Genomic DNA, 7,447 nt, shown 5'->3' with positions numbered 1-7,447 from the left:
GAAAGCACATCAAAGTGCAAGTAGATAAATAGGTACCGCTCCGGCGGGAAGGTAAACGGCGTTTCCGTGTGCTGCTCTGGTTTGCCAGAAGCGGCTTAGTCATGCTGGCCACATGACCCGGAAGCTGTACGCCGGCTCCCTAGGCCAGTAAAGCGAGATGAGCGCCGCAACCCCAGAGTCGGTCATGACTGGACCTAATGGTCAGGGGTCCCTTTACTAATACAGTCAAGAGCGATTTGCTTAATACATTCACTTGAAACAACAACACTAGTACAAATGTGGCAACTTCTCTCAGCCAAACAGTATGAAAAAAGCAAGCAGACCCAAAATGGCGCATGCCATTTCAGTTGATAGAAAGCCCTTTAAAAAGGCAGCAAAATGTTTTTCTTCTACAACCTGCAACAGTAGATAAATTGATATAACAGAAGTGTAAATTTTAACGCGATTTTGGACAACCTACGCTCTTAACACAGAAGACTGACAAGAGTACGTTCCCTTCCTCAGTTATACTATTGATCTTCGAAGCCTGGCTTACACATGAGTAAACTGTATCTAGGAGTTACCGGACATTTTACAGATGTTTACTTGCTTGCTTTTAAAAAATATATAACACATTTTTAGACATTTATTTATTTCAGGTCCAGGATAGTTTACAAGCTCGGTATCAGATCTCTCTGGATAAATATGTCATAAATTCTGGTTTAAACCCCTCCTTAAGCCCTTGGTGGGAGTCACAATTAGATTAAAGCAAGCAAGTGGGTGGGGATGAGCATGTTAGCCCCCCCCCCTTGCTTGTCACTTTATGAATGGCAGAGATCTGAAGAGGGGAGCATTGGTGGAGGTTCCCTGCATGCTTTATTGCACTGGTTACCCAGTGTGCATAGATGGGGGGAGGCGGAGAGTCTCCATGGTTTTTGCTGGCTCCCCAGTTCAGACCTTCCACAGGAATGGTGATAGGTGTGCTGATGAACTCAATTTCACTGCCCTCGCCTCTTAGGTGTTTACTTTAACCCAGTTTAATGCTTTAAATGGGACGCGGGTGGTGCTGTGGGTTAAACCTCAGCGCCTAGGACTTGCCGATCGCATGGTCGGCAGTTTGAATCCCCGCGGCGGGGTGAGCTCCCGTTGCTCGGTCCCTCTCCTGCCAACCTAGCAGTTCGAAAGCACCCCCGGGTGCAAGTAGATAAGTAGGGACCGCTTACTAGCAGGAAGGTAAACGGCGTTTCCATGTGTGGCTCTGGCTCGCCAAGAGCAGCTTCGTCACGCTGGCCATGTGACCCGGAAGTGTCTGCGGACAGGGCTGGCTCCCGGCCTATAGAGTGAGATGAGCGCACAACCCCAGAGTCTGTCAAGACTGGCCCGTACGGGCAGGGGTACCTTTACCTTTACCTTTAATGCTTTAAAAGGACTTTAGCCTAATCACAGTCACTCTGAAGGGACACATTTGGCAGTATCTAGATTTCTGGAGCTTTTGAATTATGGTGCTGGAGGAGACTCTTGAGAGTCCCATGGACTGCAAGAAGATCAAACCTCTCTATTCTGAAGGAGTGCTCACTGGAAGGACAGGTCGTGAAGCTGAGATTCCAATATTTTGGCCACCTCATGAGAAGAGAAGACTCCCTGGAAAAGACCCTGATGTTGGGAAAGATGGAGGGCACAAGGAGAAGGGGACGACAGAGGACGAGATGGTTGGAAAGTGTTCTCAAAGCTACCAGCATGAGTTTGACCAAACTGTGGGAGACAGTGGAAGACAGGAGTGCCTGGCATGCTCTGGTCCATGGGGTCACAAACAGTCGGACACGACTAAACAACAACAACAACAACAGATTTCTGGAGCAGGCTGATTATGTGTCATTACCAAAGCGGAAAGTGTCCTTTGCAAACTTAGTACGGCTTGTTCCAAGTAACACTTTTTTAAAAAACAAAAATAATTCAGATGCTTTTGCTTTTACAGTTGTACCTTGGATATCGAATGCCTTGGCTCCCAAACAAATTGACTCCTGAATTATCGAAACCCTAGTGGTGAGTGTTCTGCTTTTCAAATGTTCTTTTGGAAGCTGAAAGTTCGATGGGGCTTCCGCGGCTTCCGACTGGCTGCAGAAGCTTCCTGCAGCCAATCAGAAGTCGCACTTTGGTTTTGGAAGTTGAACAGGCTTCCAGAATGGATTCCGTTCGACTTCCAAGGTACAATCAGCATAAAAAATGTACATAGCCATAGGACACAATGGGGTTCATCTGTAATTCCATTTCTGTGGACAGATAGTGGGCATTCTCTGACAGATGCAGAACAAAGAGACATTTGGTCTTTCAATATGGAATTGCTCTCTGTGTCTCTTATTAAAACAAATATTCTGATGTCTGAAATAAGCATGCTTTTCAATTCCTGTTTTCTTTATGCTACAGATTTAATTGATTAAATGTTGACTGCCTATCCCTGGGGTTTAAAATAATAAAAGCAGCTTCACTTTAACTTTTTTATTTAAAAAAAAAATCTTGCTGGGCCCAGCATCAATGCCTGGCTCAAGATAAAGGTTTGTATATTCACGTGCCAATAAAAAGACAACCCAGTTCCAGCAGGAGACTTTTGCATGATTGCATTCTTTGCTCAGTTCTCTTTGAGATCATATTCCCTTGGCTCAGGATATTCTGGCCTTTTTTTGTTTATAGAGGCTTTCCTATATAGAAGGGCGCTCGCTCTTAAAAAAATAAAATAAAATAGAAAGGTCATAATAATGCGCTCCACTGCAGTGCAGTGAGAATAGCCTTGCTGGGCAGATTACCGGTAGGTATTCTCTCTCAAGGATGATGTTATCTACCCTGTCTGCTCTTCTGCTTTGTGCCGAAATTAAAATCCATTTGCAAAGTACAACATCCTCTTCTTGGATTGCAGCCCACCACTCATCTGCACACAGATCAATGTTTGGATCTTGGCCTGTTTCTTCTGAGGGAGCTAGGGCTGTCGTTTTTTTGGCCTGGCATATTATGGATCCATGTGTGACAGCACAGATTTATGAATCTGAATCAATGCAGAGTAGCCCGAGCGATTGTAGATGCCAAGAAGAAAGTGGCAGCAAGAGGAAAGAATGTCCTTAAATGCTTCATATTGAACTTTCAAGTCCATCCATACCTGGTAAATCAGATTTTTGCAGAATCCTACAGTGTGGTAGGAGACCTCTGTTGTAAACAAAAACCTGCCCTTTTCCCTTATGGGGTATCCAAGAGCCCTTATGTAGGTTCCCTATTGGTAGGAGAAAATAACAGAGGCCAACCAGAGAATATCGAGAAGCAAAGCAGCTAGTAAGCCTGATCTTTATTGATTTGTTGCAACAGGGTCCTCACTCATCATCCGCAGGAGAGAGGAGGAACTCAGAACAATGGTGTGCAAGCCTTTATATAGACTTTTGAAATTGCCACCCTGTAGATCAAGACCACCCCCAGAAACATCATACCTACATCACAGAAAGGGCGGTCTACAGGAGAAATCTGTTTACCCCCTGTCTGCCAGATTACCTGTTTAATGGTCACTTGATTGGATTCCCTGGGGAGCCTGGCCAGTCTTTTGTAATGATAAATACTTAGTTCCTGAGCCAGGTCAGGCTCACACCCTATTCATATATTAAATGTGCCCTTAAGACTCTAAGAGTCTATGATATGTTTCTATGACATGTATGCAGTTTACAACTGTAGCCTGTACGTATGTATTGGAGTAGGTGTGTAATCCATTGTGTGGTAAAACACTCTCTTTCTCCACCTTTTTTCTTAAATCCTGCATGGGAAAATTGAGGTACTGCTGGATGTGAAAAATCCACACCCTACATTGAAGGCAACATGGCTTCCCTCAATGAATCCTGGGAACTATAGCTTACTAAGGGTGCTGGAAATTGTAGCTCTGCAGGGGGTAAACTACAGATAATTTTGTCCTAGCCTTGTGATGGAATCAATGCAGAGACCAAATAATTCCGCTTAGTTATTATGCTCTTTGGGCGTAGGAGTTCAAAGGGCATTTTATTAAATTGCTCTTCACATTTGTTTTGAAATGAGGTTGCTGCGTAATGGACTCTTACGTTTGTTGGGGAAGATATTGGGAGGGTTTGTGAAAGACTATAATCGAACCTCCCTGCCTGATTGCGGAAAGTGTTTTGAACCCAGTGTGTTCCAACCTGAGATGAATGATGCTTTACTGTGGACTAGGCTGACAAAGAGTTTAAAAGACACACCCCACTGGGCAGGATCCCTTAACCGTTCACCACACAGCTTTCTTGCTTAGTCTGTGCTGCAGACATGCTTCAAATGACTCATCCACCAATTTGGACTTCTGCGCCGCACCTTATCGCTTCGTTGTGTTTCTTTCTGTTCGGGGTTGGACCTTCAAACAGCAACGGTTCGATAGATCTTGCTGTCTGCGTCTAAGGACCTTGCGCCAAGCTATCAGCAAGGTCCGGAACTTGTCACCTAGCCTGCAGCTTCAGCTGCCAGGTTCAAGGCTGGAAGAAGTGTAAATATTGCCAGAGCAAAGCACAGAAATCTCCCTGGGCAGGCAGCTATCCTCTGACAGCTAATAGATGGAGCCCTCTAGCAATAGGTTCCCAAAGTAGTACTTCATCATTGCCTCTTAAATGAGTAATGCAGGAGAAGATGGACTTTTTTCCCCTCTACAGGGATACTGCAAGATGAGTTCCTGGTACGCTTGAGGAATCTGGCACACAGCAGAATGTTGCATTTAATTAATAAACCTTGGATGTGCAGAGTCCAGGCATTAATACGTTTTTTGCCTGTGAAGATACAGATCGTATTAGGCTGTTCCTTTGCCCTGGTATAAATGAGGGCACAAACTGCACTACCAGCACTTTAACGGGCAAGGAAAATGAAATAACCAGCTCTCTTCTCATTGGGAAAAAGCTTCCCTTGCTTACAAGCAATTCTCACTTGCCCTAAGCTATAAAGCATGTAGCTCTTTGCTGGCTTGAATTATTTACTGTGTGTAAATTGCATTCAGGTAGCCAAACGCATTCGGGTATATGAGAAAGAAGGCAGGATAAAGCTTTCCTTTGTCACGGATGTGCCTTTGTATCCCCAGAGGATGCCCTGTTCCTGTCCTCTACCTGTAACGTTTGATGCCATTTGCGACGTGGATCTTCCCAAGTTGCGTGGAAAGCTTACTCCCTAGTGCCGATGCTGGTGGTGGTGTCGAAGCTCCACACATGGAGGAAGGTGTCAGTGGCAAGCTGTACTAGACATCACTGCCAGGACATCATGCAGGGGGCGAAAAGCAGGGAGATGAGTGACTCGTTCTCTGGGAGCTCTGCAAACAAGGCTTTAAAGACTTCCCTAAGGTAACCCAGGGTGCGGGTGGCGCTGTGGGTTAAACCACAGAGCCTAGGACTTGCCGATCAGAAGGTCGGTGGTTCGAATCCCCACGACGGGGTGAGCTCCCGTTGCTCGGTCCCTGCTCCTGCCAACCTAACAGCTCGAAAGCACGAAGTGCAAGTAGATAAATAGGTACTGCTTTGGCGGGAAGTTAAACGGCGTTTCCGTGCGCTGCTCTGGTTTGCCAGAAGCGGCTTAGTCATGCTGGCCACATGACCTGGAAGCTGTATGCCGGCTCCCTCGGCCAATAAAGCGAGATGAGCGCCGCAACCAGTCGGTCACGACTGGACCTAATGGTCAGGGGTCCCTTTACCTTTACCTTTACCTTTACGTCAGAAAAGCTTCAGGTTCCCACCGTTGCTTTAAAGGGATGCCCCAACAGCGCTTATTTTTATTTGCCCAGGCCTTTGGAAGTTATTGTTTCGGTGAGGCTTCTTTTGGGTTTTTTGTATTTTGAATGTGGTCATCTAGCATCAGCAATTCCATCAGCAGAAGGTTGGGGAGAGAGGGAGAGAAAGAGAGAGAGGAATATGGCTGAGTCTTTTCATCAGCTCAGCAACTTTTATCTCTTCCTCCCCTTGCACTCTTTCCATTCCAGCCGATCTTTACAAGAATCCTGTAATTAAGAACCAGTGCCTGAGTTCACATCTTTTCTTCTCCCCCCACAATCCTCTTTCCTTTTGAGCTGCTTTTTTACACTGTACCGCTGACTATAAGCAGGGACCTGTCTTGTAAATTGCTCTGGAAATTCTTTTTTTTTTCCAGTTAAGAAGCAGGGTTATTTAAAAAAAAATGCTTCCAATGAATAAATATTTCATGCTGGGTTGTTTCGGTTTCTTGTTTAGATTTAATGCTCTGCTGTACTAATGGTTTTTCTTTAATGGTGTCGCGGTCCACTGGTGGGTTGGTATTTAGATCTGAGCTGCAATTCAACTAAAGAAATTTCTTGATGGGACTGGGAACAAGTCCATTAACTTCGCATGACAATAGCACAGATAGTTCTTTGGTTACGACGTGATTACAGAATTATCCACCTTGTTTAAAACCCCAACCGCAGTGTTTATTTATTTGCAGAGAACACGGCTGCATTGCAGCATGTGATAGTTTTTCTTCAAATCCCCTGCATGCCTCTTTCAGAGTATTCATCTCACGCGTCTTTGTTTCTAAGGAAGGATGCTACTTGCAGTCGTGGGGAGTGGGGTTCGGTCTTGCTTGGGGAATCTCTCCAAATAGCCCCTCCTCCTCAGCTTTTACTGACTGTTGGAGAGACTAACTCACTAGCAGTCTGTTATGTACTGAGTTGAATAGCATCCAAAATGCAGCAGTCTGATTGGTCCTAGAACAATGCATCAATATGATTGGTCTGCAGGAGCCACCCAATCCGGCTCCAGATGGAAGTGAATCCACAACCTGATTGGCCTACAGGAGAATTCCGGAATTAGCCAATCACGTGCAGCCCATTGTGTAAATAATGTATATAAAGCAGGTACTTTGAGGGGACTGTCATCCCTCCTCACCACTATGAGCTGAATAAAGAGCATGGAATCCACTCTGGACTCTGGAGTATATTTCACAGTCCTTTGGTCATCTTCCATTTGTCTTAAGCCTTCTGCCTTCATGCCCTGCTCTATTTTTTCATCTCTGATTCAGCAAATGCTGGCTGGCTGGCCGGCCAGCCAATTAACTTTTATAAAAACACAGCCCTCTGGGTTTCAACCCCATTAAAGGTTCAGGAAAACCCTTGCTCAAAATATATGCACGGGCTGGGTCTGCAAACAAGTCATAGGGGGCAAACATTATCTTTAAACTGCGCCAGGGCGTAACAAAGCCCCTTCTCCCTTGCGAAATGTTCTTAGGAGGCTGTGATCTGTATTATAAGAATTTTGAGGTCTCAAATATAGAATAAATATTCATAAATGCATACATATCTAAATATATGAACCATGTGTGAAATATGCAATGGTACCTCGGGTTAAGTACTTAATTCGTTCCGGAGGTCTGTTCTTAACCTGAAACTGTTCTTAACCTGAAGCACCTGTTAGCTAGTCTGCTGCAACAGTTTGATCCATGTCAGACGTAT

Source organism: Podarcis gaigeae, assembly GCF_964106915.1.
Source record: "Podarcis gaigeae genome assembly, chromosome: 12".
NCBI lineage: Eukaryota > Metazoa > Chordata > Lepidosauria > Squamata > Lacertidae > Podarcis > Podarcis gaigeae.
The sequence above is the reverse complement of the archived record's forward strand: the minus strand, read 5'-3'. Positions refer to the sequence as shown.